At 53.2% G+C, this 14,253-nt stretch overlaps 1 protein-coding gene across 5 annotated transcripts in view; it reads right to left on the bottom strand.

Moving 5' to 3' along the window:
* LINGO1 (leucine rich repeat and Ig domain containing 1) overlaps positions 1 to 14,253 on the bottom strand; it is a 206,509-nt gene that overhangs the window by 131,419 nt on the left and 60,837 nt on the right. For all 5 annotated transcript variants that reach the window (XR_014779356.1, XR_014779357.1, XR_014779358.1 and 2 more), the window contains exon 3: positions 1,806 to 1,850. The gene's annotated coding sequence lies outside the window, so the exon portion shown is untranslated. The remainder of the gene's footprint in view (positions 1 to 1,805; positions 1,851 to 14,253) is intronic.

Here is a 14,253-nt window from a genome sequence, read left to right on the forward strand (position 1 = left end):
GGCTGGCACAAGTCATGCCCAGCCTTGACTGCAGAGGAAGGCATACATCCCACATGCCCCACACTTCCTCTCTTGCCCTAGCTGATGTTAATATAATCATTCCTGGATCTTTGTAGCACCTCATCCCAGGCTTCCCTCAGCCTACTCTCGTGCACATGCTCACTTGGGTGCTGTCCAACAGGCAGGCGTCTCTATCTCAGAGGTCTCGCAGGGCCAGCGCACTAATTGCTTAGCAGCCGTATCCAGCAGTGCCGACAGCCCTATAGACTTGAAGCCACCTCCTCCCTACTTCCTCGTCCCACACAACGTCCATGCTTCTGAACCCACACATCTGTGGGCTCCCCAAGTCACCACCTGCCCATTTCCATCCCTCCCCATAAACAGTGGCCACCACTAGCCCTACCTAGGACAAGCGCTCATAGCTTGAGCTCACTCGGCTAATCAGGGCTGGATTTGTTCAGCCACCTTTGGGAGGGACATCAAGGCTGATGACTGTAAGGTGGCCTATCAGAGGCCACATATTACAGTAGGAGAGCTGGCAGGCTCCAAATGCAGAGAAGAAGACAAGCAGGTCACGTCTATGAAGGACAGAAGGGCCCTGCTGGCTGTGGCTTCGTGGTCCCACGTCTGTCCCCGCTTTCTTGAGGATCTGACAACCCCAACTCCTACACACCCCACGGCTCCAAGCCACAGGCAGACCCTGGGTCTAGGAGTGGTGAGCACTGAGCCCCATCCCTACCCAGTCGGCTTTGGCTCCCCCCCCCATCCCCCACCTCCGAGAAGAGAACAAACTGCTCCTTCCCAAGATTGTTGTTGCTAAGACGAATGAGCTAATTAAAGTCTGGAAAGGTTTCTTGAAGACTTAAAAAGAGGTGATTGAGCATGCAAATTAGTGACAATTACTGCCCCTCTTCCAGGCAGGCAGCCTGGATCCCTCTACTGAGCGCATCTCTTCTGGAGTGATAAGCCCTGGCCGTGCTTTCCCTGACCCTCCGGTCCTCACACTCTTCTCACACCTCTGTTGCTTAGCAACTGGTGTGTGTGCTTTACCGTTTATTGAGCACCAACTGTGTGCGTGGTCTTCTCTACACAGAGTAACATCCAAGAGGATTAATTTTTTTTGGAAGCCCCCATTGACCCACCAGAAAATGGAGGAAGTGGCGTCACGCAGAAGGGAGTGAGGCACGACCTTAGTCCCCGCTGCCAGGCTTGGGGAAGGTGCTCAGCACCAATACCATGCTCCACAGCCTCTCCTGCTGGCTTACCTTGTGGAGGTGAGGCTGACTCAGCAGATAAACTCGGGGGGGGGGGGGCCTGATGGGAAATTGAAACCCAAGTCTGCAAGAGTTGCCCTGGGGTGGGGGTGGGGGTGGGGGGGCATCAGGACAGGGACTCAGGAAAGTGTTTGCCCTGAGTCAGCTGGCTCCGCCTCACCCCAGACAGCAGTGCTCATGGGAGAGAGAACGAGATCCTCAAAGTGCTTGCTGATCTCAGCACAAGACAGCCTACAAAGCCACTGTCTGACTGACCAGACAATCCCCAGCCTCAACCTCCTCACCTGGGGCCTCACAGCTCTGCTTGTTCGCTCTCCATTTATGAGAGACCTCGCTGCTGGCTGGTGCCCTAACTGCTCCAAAGGGCCCTGAGTCCCCATGACCTTGCCTCAGTAGACTAGGAGCCACCTCTCCACTCCCAAGCTGATCCCCAAACCTTGCCCTCTTCTTCACTCAACAACTCAGCAAACACCAATAACATGGCTGCCGAAGCGAAGGCAAAGAATGGACAACAGTGGGCTGACTGCTTACCTCTCTGAGGCCTCACTCCAGGCTCTGAGCTCCTCAGTAGGACTCCTGCAGAGAAACAGCAGGGAAGAGGTGAGCAGACACTCAGACCCATCCTGTGGTCGACTTCATCCAAGCCTCTTTTTAGCCTGAACTTCCAGTTCCCCAGGCCAGGAGAGGCTGCCCAGAGATGACAGGCCCGTTTCACGGAGTACAGCCAGCATCAGGTCAGAGCAGCTAGTGGCTGGGATCTAGGGCTTATTCAGGCCAGCCCAGTCTCTCTGCATGTGCCCTGAGATATATGAAGCCTCAGAGAGGTGAGCAGCACTCACCCTACCCCTCCCCACCATCCTACCACCCCACCCTGACTATCCACAGCAACAAGGACAGCTGACTGGTGACTGGACCCAAAGAGCTGGGCCTCACATTCCCTTTCAAGGCCACATGTGAACCACGGTCCAAAGTGGCCCAGGAAAGCTGGCAAGAATGGAGTGATAAGGCCCACATATGCCTGGCACCATGACCCAGCCTAATTCAGCTATGTCACTGGCTCACCCTGTGACACTGGGCTGGCTCTTTTCCCATCAGTACCAGCAGGTGCATCCATCAACAGAGGGCTCGAGGAAACACAGCTTGCTGCCAACCTCCAAGTTTCTGAGCAACAGGTCCTGGGTGGGCCTGAGAATCTGCATTTCGAGCCGTCTCCCCTAGGTGCTAGTACTGCCATATGGGGTCCTACTTCAAAAACATCTGGGTTTGCACATATATCTAGCCTGCAAAGTATACAGTCTGGACTCAAGGAGTTCATAGGCTGAGAACACACACACACACAACAAACACACACAAACACACACACTCATATCTAACTCAAAGTAGCCATGGGGGTGGGGGTACTATCCAAACACAGATTTGACAGTAGGGGGCGATGGGCTGGTGCAGTTCTAGAAGATTTCCAGGAGGTAAAAATGTAAATGCCCAAGCACAGATGGCACATGCCTTTAATCCCAGCACTCAGAAGGCAGAGGCAGGTGGATCTCTGAGTTCGAGGCCAGCCTGGTCTACAGAGTGAGTTCAAGGACAACCAGAGATACTTGGAAAAACCCTGTCTCAAAACCAAACAAACGACATTGCCAAATTTTCATTATTACAGGGCATTGTTTTGTTGTTCAAGTACAGTAGACAAACTCCTGCTCCAGGCCACTTCTCAGAGATATGGAGGGCCCTCTGGGGTACACGCGGACCTGTAGGGAGGTGCATGCACAGAGTCTACACCAGGGCGCACCGGCTCCTGTGTCCTTCTACAACGTACTATAGATCTTTCCTCAAGGAGCATCAACTTCTGCTTGTACTCACTGAGCACCAGACAGCAGGCTGAGAGTGCCACGTGTTGACCTCACTGGTCCTCATAACATGTTTTCGACATGATGCCACTCAGCCCTCATTCTCTAGCACAGAGGTTCTCAAGCTGAGCCTCGTGACCCTTTTGCAGGGGGTGGGGGTGGGGGGGTCACATATCAGACATGCCACATGTCAGAAATTCACATTATGATTCGTAACAGTAGCAAAATTACAGTTATGAAGTAGCAACAAAAAGAACTCTAGGACTGAGAGACGCCACAACATGAGGAACTGTGTTAAAGGGTTGCCTCGGCATTAGGAAGGCTGAGAACCACTGGAAGATACCAGAGTGTTGAATAGTGAGTGGGAGAGCAGCGGCCTGGAGACTGGGAATGCCACGCATGCTATACTGTGCTCCTCCACAAGGGGGCACACCCTCTCCAGATGACTAAGAACCCGAGTACGCATGCCTAGAGCATTCCAACTTTTTGTTTCAACCGTTACTTACTGGGTGGTGGGTGAGTGGGGGAAATCCTGTTTCCCTGTGTACAAATGTAGGCATTTCTCTAGGCACATTCCTGAGGGGGGGGTCTGTCAAAGGGCGTACACACTCCAGATTTCTCTACTTGTTTCCAAAATAACCTCCAAAAGCTTATTTTGGCTGATACATTGTTATCTAATTCCCCATGAGAGCTTTTACTTAAGATTAGTTCCAGCTCGGTACACGCCTTTAATCCCAGAACTTGGAAAGTAGAGGCAGGCAGAGCTCTGTGAGTTCGATGCCAGCCTGGTCTACACAGTGAGTCCCAGAACAGCCGGAGCTACACAGTGAAACTCTTATTCACTGAGATCCAGTGACATCTGAGATGGCGTCTCCATTTTGCAAGGAAAAACAAAAACCTAAGAATCAGAGAGATTGAGTTACTTGTCTGACGCTCAACCTGCCACAGTATCATAGCAGAGTTAGATGGGAAGACGACAGTAGGGATGGACGGAGGAGATGGGCTTTCAGCTCCTCCAGGCTTCAGCACAGTTCTGGTGAGTGGCACACAGCTCTCTCTGAAGCTCAGCTCCGGTCCCTTCCACTCCACAAGATGGTCATATCAACATGCCCAGAAGGCTCTTCGGCCAGACTAATGGCCATGCTGTCTGTGGCCTGGTCCCCAAGATCTGGACAGTATCTGCAGTTCTGATGGCTTCTTCCATGTGGAGACACTCACCTCAGGCCTCCCAGGACTAGCCTCTGGCTACTCTCACTCCAAACATGGGGTGGGGGGGGGGGATTTCAGTATTTACAGGCTCTCTTCTCTCTCCTGACCACTCACTCCTTGCCTGGTTTCACAGCTCCGCCTCCAGCTCCTCCATGCTAGTCCCAGTCTCCTGAGCACAGCTCCAGAGGTAGGACTCAATTTGTCATCTCCACTTACTCTCCTAACAGCCCTGTCCACCACAGAACACTTAATTTTTAACCCAAAATTACATCTCCCTCATCCTTTACTCCTCTTTATTCCACACACCCACACCCAAGCCATCATCAGCCACTGCCATTTGTTTCCTCACATCCGTCCAGACCCTGACCACTCAGCTCCCTTCTGCCCCCACTCTGCCTTTGTCCCCGCTGGCACTGACCACCTCACATGGACAACAGCTCAAACCAGCACAGCAGTGCCAGGACATGCCACGGCTGCCCTGTCCCAGAATCCCTTCCTAAAACCTCTGGGCCCTCCCTACTCTCAGAACCCCCTTTCAACCACTGTGGCCTCCTGCCTCCCTCAGTTGGGTCAGCCTCAGACTGCAGACATCTTACTCCTGGTGTCAAGTCTCTCCCTCAGATGGAGACGCCTTCTTCCCCTCAGCCCCTGAGTAAAATGCCTGCACACACCAACCACTCCCTTTCATAGCATTTTCCTCACCTGACATTCATCTGCTTGTGTATGTGTGTCCCTTGTCCATCTCCTTCTCAACACAGACAACAGACACCTTGTTTGCCTCTGAACTTCTGTGTGTACTGTGTGCGCCAAGTGGATGCTCAGCAACTATTTGTTGAATGAATGAATGAATGAATGAATGAATGAATTATCCAAGCCAGCTCTCTGTGATTTTACTCTCTGAAGAAGTCTCCCATGGGAAGTAGAGGGCACTCTTATCAGGGCAAGACACTGGGCACAGACTGGTGTGTGGCAAAGGCTGAGCAGTAGGTGCTGACGGGTACCAGTGGGCTTTGTAGCATCCCTGGGATGCCACACTCAGCAACCCCAACCGAGGGGGCATGTGGGGCTTTCACACCTGCCAACCCGCCCCACTCAGGAGGGAGCCTTGGGGCAGCCGGCAGCTGAGAGAGGTTGGCAGGGGGCCAGCATGCCTGCCAACAGCTGGTGCTGCTGCCAGGCAGCCGGGTAATCGTGTTAGCCAGCGGAAATTGGTCCAGGGAGTTTTTTTTTTTCCTTCGCCTCCCATTTTCTTTCTCTTCCCTTCCCCCTTGGAGCTGCAAGACTCAGAAGATTGATCTCCGCCTGAAACGGAGGAGATAACTCGATATAATGAACTCCACTGTCCCTCTCGCTGTTTGGAGCTTTTAAAAAATTTAACAGGGCTGGGGACAAGGGGGGAAAAAGCTGTTCTGGAGGGGACACATTCTGGAAGCCCCCAGCCCTGCTCTCGGCCCGCCCCCCACCCCCCAGTTTGCCTTCTGCCTCCTTTCCCTCCCTGCTCCCCTGGGATGCCTTCATGGAACAAGGTTAAAAATATCCCCTCTCTCTCTTGCGGGTTTGAAACATAATTTGGGTGAGGTCAGGACTGGGCCCACCAATGGCCCTGCTTCGCACAGCCCCCAGCCTCATGGCTGGCTCCACTCCCAGAGTCACCAGCCTGCCTAGGGGGTGACAAGTTGGCTCAGTCCATTGCTCTTCAGCAGGCCAACCGCCCACTGAGGCCCTGGCAGCTGTGTGGCTTTTGTTCCTGCAAACAGCTCTTTAAAGAGCCGCCTAATGACACAAAGGAGCCCAGCTCGCTGCACCCGGGCACTGCGCACACCTCCTTGCTGGGCTCCCCTCAGCCCTCATCCCTACCTCTTTCTGCTTGGCAGCTCCTCAGCTGGTATCCCTCCCATAGTCACATAGCTGTTTAGTAAGCACCTACTGTGTGCCACCTACTGGGCTGGAAGCTGGGACCACCAAGCCATGAGATTCCTGACCTAAAGAACCTTACAAAGTCTGGTGACAGAGGCAACCATCAGTCAATGACCACAAAGGTAAAGGGTACATTGGAAAGAGCTTTAGAGGCCAGGGAGTCCCCAGGGTGTGGCAGTGATCAAGGAAAGCCTCTCAGAGGAAGTGTCCTTGCAGTGAGAGGCAAAGGACAATAAGACCACCAGGCTGGGGAGGAGCATGCAACTCAATGGGACCCCTCACCTGGTGCTCTGGGCTTACAGAAAGAGACCAGGTCCACAATTTACTTAGCACCCAAGGCCTCATCTCACATGCTGTCTGCAAGCCAGACCATGTTAAACCCGGTGAACCTTTCAGCATACAGCTCAATGGTTTCTTGGGAGCCCTTACCTTAATGGATGTCTGGAAACTTCTTGGGTTTTCAATTCTCTGCTCTTGGACTCTGAGGACCAGCTCAATCTCCGGCACCCTCAGATCCAAGAATACAGGAGAGTCAAAGAGCTATGGGCCCAGGAAAACCCCTAACCCCCCTTCCTAGATGTTCTCCGCAATCTCACAAGCAGCAGGTCTGGCCACTCAGGGAAGTCTGTGGCCTGTCTTCTCCCTAGGACCTCCTGCTGGCAGGAAGAAACTAAACAGTCTGACATTGCTGCTCTGCAGGCAAGTATCTTCCCAGCTCAGCTTCCCCGTGCAGCCTCCTGGGGACTACAGACATTGGGGAGACCTGGAGGTACAGGAAGCTTAGTGCAAACCAGCCCTGCCCTGCCTCTGGAAGCAGCTCAGGCCTCCATGCAGATCTGGAAAACTTGCCGAAAACCTCAGCAGAAACAGAGACCATGGGGGCCTGAAGGAGCCCTGGGTTCAGCGAAAGGAAGAGGGCTGGTGAGGCAGAGGCAGAGAGGGGTTGGGGCCCTAGATCAGGCAGAAGGTGCCAGGGTACAGGGGTAACTGCATGACTGGTCCAAGGAAAGCTTGCCAACCTAGCTGACGCCCTACCTCCGGCCCATGCCAGCTTGGAGCAGACCAAAAGTGCTAACAAGCACAAGGGGGCTGGTCATTCTTTCAGACGTGTCTGAATTGGGAGAAGGCCCAGCCCCCACCCCCATCCTACTGTAGCCAATATACAGAGAGGCAGAAACAGCAGCCCTTACAGAGTACTGTCAGGGGGCCACCTGTCCTCCGGGAACACCTCTGAGATGGGCGCTTGCATCTTCCTTTACAGAAGGAGAAACTGAGACTTGAGTCAGGACAACTTTCCAAAGATCACGTCAGCTCATGGTGGGGATAGAACAGAACCCAGGCCTATGCAAAGATTCCAACTACTGTAGCCAAACAGGACATAGAAGCCACACAGCAGCTCCCAGGCAGAAAACTTGCAAACCTCAAACTTGTATTCATCCCAGGAGATATGATGAGGTCACAACGTAGTTGGGAAAAACTAATTCCAAGGTTGGCATGCTGTTGGAGGAGATGAGGACATGAAGGGTTAACCTTTGGCAGAGGCTGGAGCAAAAAGCTGCCTGCCAAGCAGCAAGGAACTGCCCTGGCACTAAGCATGGCTAGCCCTGGCAGTCCCCACATGAGGAGTCCCTTGCTGCCAGCTCATCCCATGAATCCCACAGGTGCACAAGAGAGCCCAGCTTACGGAAAGGGACCTCTTAGCAGGTACATGAGTAGGGCCAGAGCCCCCTTTGCTCTTAGGAAAGAGACAGAACCCACGGGGAGGTAGGAGAGGTGAGTAAGCACTCAAGCTGGCCAGAGGGAGCATCAATGGGGTTTGCAGCCTCAGCTTCCCGGCACCAGCCCATTCCCTAACTAGAAGGGGCTCCTGAAGAAGACACGGGGCTCCCCTTCCTCCCTAGGCTCCTCCCCCTCTCTCATCATGCCCCATCCCCCACTGTACCAGAGACAAGCTTATGGAATCCCTTAGGGGCTGGACAGAGGGACAGAGGACACAACCATATCCCATATAAAAGCAAGTGTATAACGCCCACCCATAGGAGATCTGGAAGGACAGGAAGAGGGTCAGACTTGGGAGCAAGGAGAATCAGAGCTCACTCAGCCCTCCCAGCCTGTGGTCCCTAGTCTGTGCCCTGTGCCTTTCTAAAGGGATGAGTATGGGTCCAAAGCGCTGAGGCCAAGGTTCCTAGAGAGCTCACTTGGGGCAGAGTGGGGAGTAGCTTTGCTTCTTTTCCTCCAAGAACCTTTCCACAGTCAAAATTACAGTTCGATAGAAAAGCACAGGTAAAGACAAGGAGTAGGGCGACTGGGGATTTAGTCTCGCCTTAACAAGCTATTGGGAGGACAGCTGAATGTGACTGAGATTTGCTGCCTCCACCCCCCCCCACACACACACAATGAGAAGCAAACCACCACCTCCCTGGAGAAGAGCTTCAGGTGAGACAGCTGGGTGGGACACTGGGGGGCTGGAGGGGTGCTCCCAACTAAGCACATAAGAGGGTGGTTAGTGGGATTGTCCAGTGAATGCTAAGAGTCCTGGGAGCAACTAATCAGGCCCCTTCGCCTGCCAAACTATACATCCAATAAGAAAGCGTTTCTGAGAAACTGCTGTGGTCCCAGTGCTCTGGGTCTCGTTGGACATACTGGTGAGAGAAGGTCTTGCCCTCAGAAGAGAAGTCAGCTAGGCAAAGCCTGGTCCAGCACACACACACACACACACACACACACACACACACACACACACACACACGGGAGGCTACAGCAGTGGCTGGACACCACGGGCCTCTACTAGACACTGGGACTGCCTCAGCAGAGTTTTGGAATCAAGTAAGTGTCAGCCTGCACCTTGAGCCTTCCTATCAGCCAGTCCTCAGCCACAGGCCACTCCCCTGGTCCACAATTGCCAGCTTATCTAGTGCTTTACAAGCAGAATCTCATGAACCAGCGCCACCCCCACAAAGTCTGTGTTTTGGGGAGGGAAGGAGATCAAGACAGAGGCTTTATGCCTTGATCAAGGTCAAGCACATGGAGCTGCTAAGTGTTGCAGCCAGGATGCACAGCTAGACAGCTCCTCAGGAACCTCCAACCAGCGCATCATAGTTAGACCAAGCCTTCCTGCCTTCCAAACATCCCACTAATATCCAGACCCACTGACACGCACCCGATGAGCTGATCAGATACCTTCCTTTTAGGGTGAGGCCTGGAGACTCCTCCTAGGGTGGAGGAGGGGACCCACGTGCACCAGGACCCTGCTATGAGCTGGGCCTTATGGCAATCATCTCATACACAGGAATCTGGACTTGAAAGGAGTCCCCAAGGCTCAGACATATCAAGTGGCTTTCCAGTGTCACCTAGTTGCCACCCTCACTGCATATCTAGTAGGGACTGGGCAGTGGTGGGGGTGAGATGGGCAAACAACTGTTTGTAAATGGAAGTCAGTATATGGTCACTGTTGGTTCTGGGGCCACCTGGGAAGGGTATTGAGCACCCGGGCCTAAAGGAACAGGAGGAACAGGAGGATAGAAGATCAGGGGAGAGGATCCATCAATCAGTTGGTCAATAAGCATTGCCTAGAACCCCATATAAGTACATGTGAACCAAGAGTGCCTTCCAGCCTGCTGAATGGGGCCCACCATCCCCCGCCCCCCAGCCCATGCTGTAAGCAACCCTTGCTCTTTCTCTCTATCTGACTCCTGCCGGCGTTGCCACTGCTTCCGAGAAGCCAGCCCTGATTGTCCTCAGAATTCTCTCAGGACCCTGTACCTGTGGTCTGACTGAGGTACACCTGCCACTCGTACCACTGAGATGAAGCACTCTTGTAGGGGGAGGGGAACCCTGCCTGGAAGATAACGGGGCCCCTGCCTTGCAGGAGCTGCTCAGGTGGGAGCTGGCTGTACCTGCTGGCAGCAATGCTAGCGTGATGGATGGTACCATTCAGGAAGAAATAAATCCCGAGACTCATGTGCCAGGTGAACTGGGGGGGGTGTATCCATCTTAGAGATGCTTAATGAATGTGCTGGCTGCGATAGACAACAGCAAATGCATCTGCCTCCTACTCTTAATGCCTCAGGCCCCAGGGAACATTCCAGGCTTACCCCCTCTTCTCCAAGTGTCCATAGAGTTAGGCATGGTGGGTGCTGAAGGAGTCCAGCGATTGGCTGGTACAGACCAAAACCCCCATCACACAGATGGGAAAACTGGGGCCAGAGGGAGTGCAGACTTAACCAAAGACACACGGGGAAACAGCAGAAGCGGAAGCCAGGCTCCTGCCTCGGCCTCATGGCCTCTCCCTCACCAGTGCTTCTCAACCTATGGGTCATGATGCCTTTGGACAGGAGTCACCTAAAACACAGAGATTTACATTACTATTTACATTACTATTCGTGAGAATTGCAAAATCATAGTTATGAAGTAGCGACAAAAAAAAAAAAAAAAAAGCTTTGGTTGGGAGTCACCACCACAGGAGAAACTGTATTAAGGGGTCACAGCATTAGAAAGGTTGAGAACCACTGTTCTAACCACCCCACCCCACCCCCGTTCAAACTTCCTGTGTCTCCAAGAAGAAACCCTGACCATCCTAAGCCCTGGTCCAGGACCTGCTCCTCCACAGCACCAATCCCGGACCCCCATGTCCCCTTGCTCCCTCACCAGGCCCAGTATGACCTATGTGTCCTCTTTTCCTGCCTCTGCCTTACCAGCCAGCGATGATCAGCCAACAGCAGAGTTTAGAACAGCCTGAGACCCACCTCCAGGTTTCCCCACCCTGGCTTATCACTCCTCCACTTTGCCCAGCAACCCTGCCTTGCTTCAGGAGCAGGAGCTGTCCCTGCCTGCACAGAACGCTCGCCAACTCCCAAGCCTCAGAACAAATCCCTCAATCAACTTGAGGCGACGCTGGCCTGCCCATGAGCAGGCCCTAGGGAGCCTGGAGGAGGAGAGTGGTAAAGGGACAAAAGTGAGGATCTACCAGACATCAAGCCAGAACTCCTCCCCACCCCCACCGCCCCCACCTCACCCTCCCAGCAATTCCACGCACCCTCGCCATACCTAAAATGTCACCATTAAAAGGAAGCATAGTTCCACTCCGGTTTCAGAGACATTAAGTCTCTCAACAAAGTGTGACTATCCTGAAAAGAAATGCACCCTCGGTCATTGCCACCATCACACATCAGCGGAGAAAGAGGGGCGGTGATGAGGAGAGTGACAGTCACTGTGAGACTCCTGCAACAAGTGCCCAGCCGAAGGCTATAGCCAGTGAGAGGCAGAGGTGGGATTTTAGCTCAGATGATCCTCCCTCCCTCCCGTGTGACTCCAGAGAGTGGGGCTGGCACCACCCAGAGCAGTGAGACAGCAGACATAACCACTCCTATGGGGGCTGCAGGAGCTTGGGGTGTGTCTTGCTGTTCCCAGAGGTGTAAAACTGTCCTGAGTCCAGGCTCTGAGGGCTGTTCCTAAGGAGGTCACATTTTTCACACCACATCGCCCTCTGAAGAAGCTGCACCTCCTACATTTTTTTCCATAGGCTGGCAGAGTTTTCCGAAGAGCAAAGAAACTGTCTTTAGAGCCAGTGGACAACCCAAATTCATGTCCCTGGACCTCTCTGAGACTCAGTTTCCCCTCCTGTAACATGAGAGAGAACCCCACTTTGCAGTATCACCGTGGAGTGCAAGCCAGCATGAATCCCTCTGCCCGAGGGCATGGCCAACCTACTGACACCCTGAATCCCTCAGGAAGGAACAGGAAATGTTCATCACCAAAGGGAAGTCCTCCACAGAGAGCAGGAACCAGGGAGCTTGAGGAGAAGCTAGAGAAAGCTAGCCCTCTGCTGATCCCACCCACCCACGCTACTGCAGGAAACCTCATGGGCTCCTACCCAGCCCTAATCCTGGAAAGGAGTCTAAACCGGTTCTCACCTGCTGGCCCCAGGGAGCACCCCTATCATAGATGAGCATCACTAGAACCTCTTCCTGATTCTCTAAGCGATCCCTCACACCTGGCCTCATGGTCCAGCTAAGACTATGGAGAGGCTCAGGCAGCACTGCCAGCTTGCCCAGGGTCTCTGCAGCTTAGGGGGCTAGAGTACAGGGTTTGAACGGAACCTGATCTTGTTTCCCCCAAGATTCATTTAAGAAGCACCTATGTGCACCAGGCTCACAGTCCCTTCTCAGGGGACATGCTCCTTTCACCATTCCCTGAGTAGTGCTGAGTGGACCTCGATGGTTACCTGGGAAACCCACTCCTAAACCTCTGTGAGGCTCCTGCCACCGGCCATCTAATTGTCCAGACTCCCAGCCAAGTCCTGAGATGGGGATCAGACTTCTGGTCATGTCTTGGACTGGCAATCCAGGTAGTGGACTGGCTGAGAGCTTCAGAGTCGTTGAAACCCACACAAGTGGCCAGCTTGGGAATGGACGGGTGTAATCTGAGCTCAGGAACAAGCATTTCTGCAGAGTCTTCCCCAAGCAGGGCCACTATTTCCACGCAGTCTTTCCAATAGCCCTGAGGAAGGTGGGATCATGCTCACTTTACAGAGAGAATGAGCCTCCTTGATCCAGGCACAAGTCCTTGAGGCTGGGTGCTCTCCTTGCTGCCCTCCCCACCCCCAAGAGCTGAGAAACACAACCAGGCCTGCCCTGCAGTGAGACAGAACCCAGTGCCCCCGATGCCCTCTGAAATAGCCTTGCCAACCCTTGGGGGTGTGCAGCTGACTGAGTCTGACCCCAGGGCTAGGGAGACACCTGCTGTCTTCCTCTGAGGCTGCCTTCCTCTCTCCCTATCTCTCCCACTCACACTAGCAAATGAGTAAGAAGAATAGAATTACAGTTTGGCTACACAAGACACAGAATTAGCAGGATTAAATATAAATAGCTATTAAAAGTGCCTTATAATTAAATTCATTTTCCAGTTATTTGTTTTACACACACACACCCGCCCACACGTGTGCACACACACACACACACATGAGCTTGCATCCCCAGCTCTACACAGAGTGGGTGTCGAGGCCCCCAAATGCTAACCAACCTCCTCCCACTGCTACCTCTTCCTTGGCGCTCTCCTGTCTGCTCTCCCTGTCTCTCTCCCCTCCCTGGCCTCTTTTGGTTCCCCCACCCCCACCCCCACAATCCTTCCCAGAAGAATGAATGCCAACAATTACTGCTACCGCTATTCCCGTGTGCCGAGCGAGACACTTGACACCCATCACCCCCTTTTATTCTGCCCAAAGATGTTTTGTCACTCAATAAATACTTGGTTGAGGGCCAAGTGCTTAATATTATTTAATCCCCATAATGCCATTCATCTTTCCATTAAGCAAGTACTAGTTGGGCATCTACTACATGCCAAGGTTTGGTAAATGCTAGAAATACTTTGGCCTGCAAAATCCCCCTCCTCTTCCCTTAAGAGTCCCACCCTACAGAAAGCACCGGATCAGATATAGGACCACACAAAGTAAGGTGGAAGGAGGCAGACAGGTCAGGGAACTCCCAGAAGGTACATGGTAGGGTGGAGTCCTAGAAACTGCGAGCACTTGGCCTGAGCATGTCCCTTCTCTTTCTATGTTTAGGACAGGGAGTAGAGTGGGAATGTCATCAGAGATGCTAGGCTGGCCTGCCCTAAGCCAGATACAACGCTCTGCATGACATCCTATGCCTCTGGGTGGCCCTGTCTTCTCTTCAGTTCTCAACTTCCTTCTCTGTAGAATGGGCGGAAGTCTGCCCCTGTCTAGTTGGAGTTAGGGAGTTAGCACTCACAGAGCACTTTGCACAGGCACAGAGCTCAAGAAGGTAGGTCAATGGCATCTGTTACCATCACCAGGTAGGACCCCAGCAGAGTACCATCAAGCATGAGAGAACATGGAGTACTGTGAAGTCACACATGGAAAGGTGACAAGGCCTGTAATGGGGGGAGGGGTTACCCTTGAAGGGTGACAGAAAGCCCTGGAGTTGGATAGGGAGGATCTCCAATCACCCTCAGAGGGCTTCTGGAGGAGGGGCCAGCACCTCAGGCCT

The sequence above is a fragment of the Acomys minous genome (genome assembly GCF_964271855.1).
Source record: "Acomys minous genome assembly, chromosome: 5".
NCBI lineage: Eukaryota > Metazoa > Chordata > Mammalia > Rodentia > Muridae > Acomys > Acomys minous.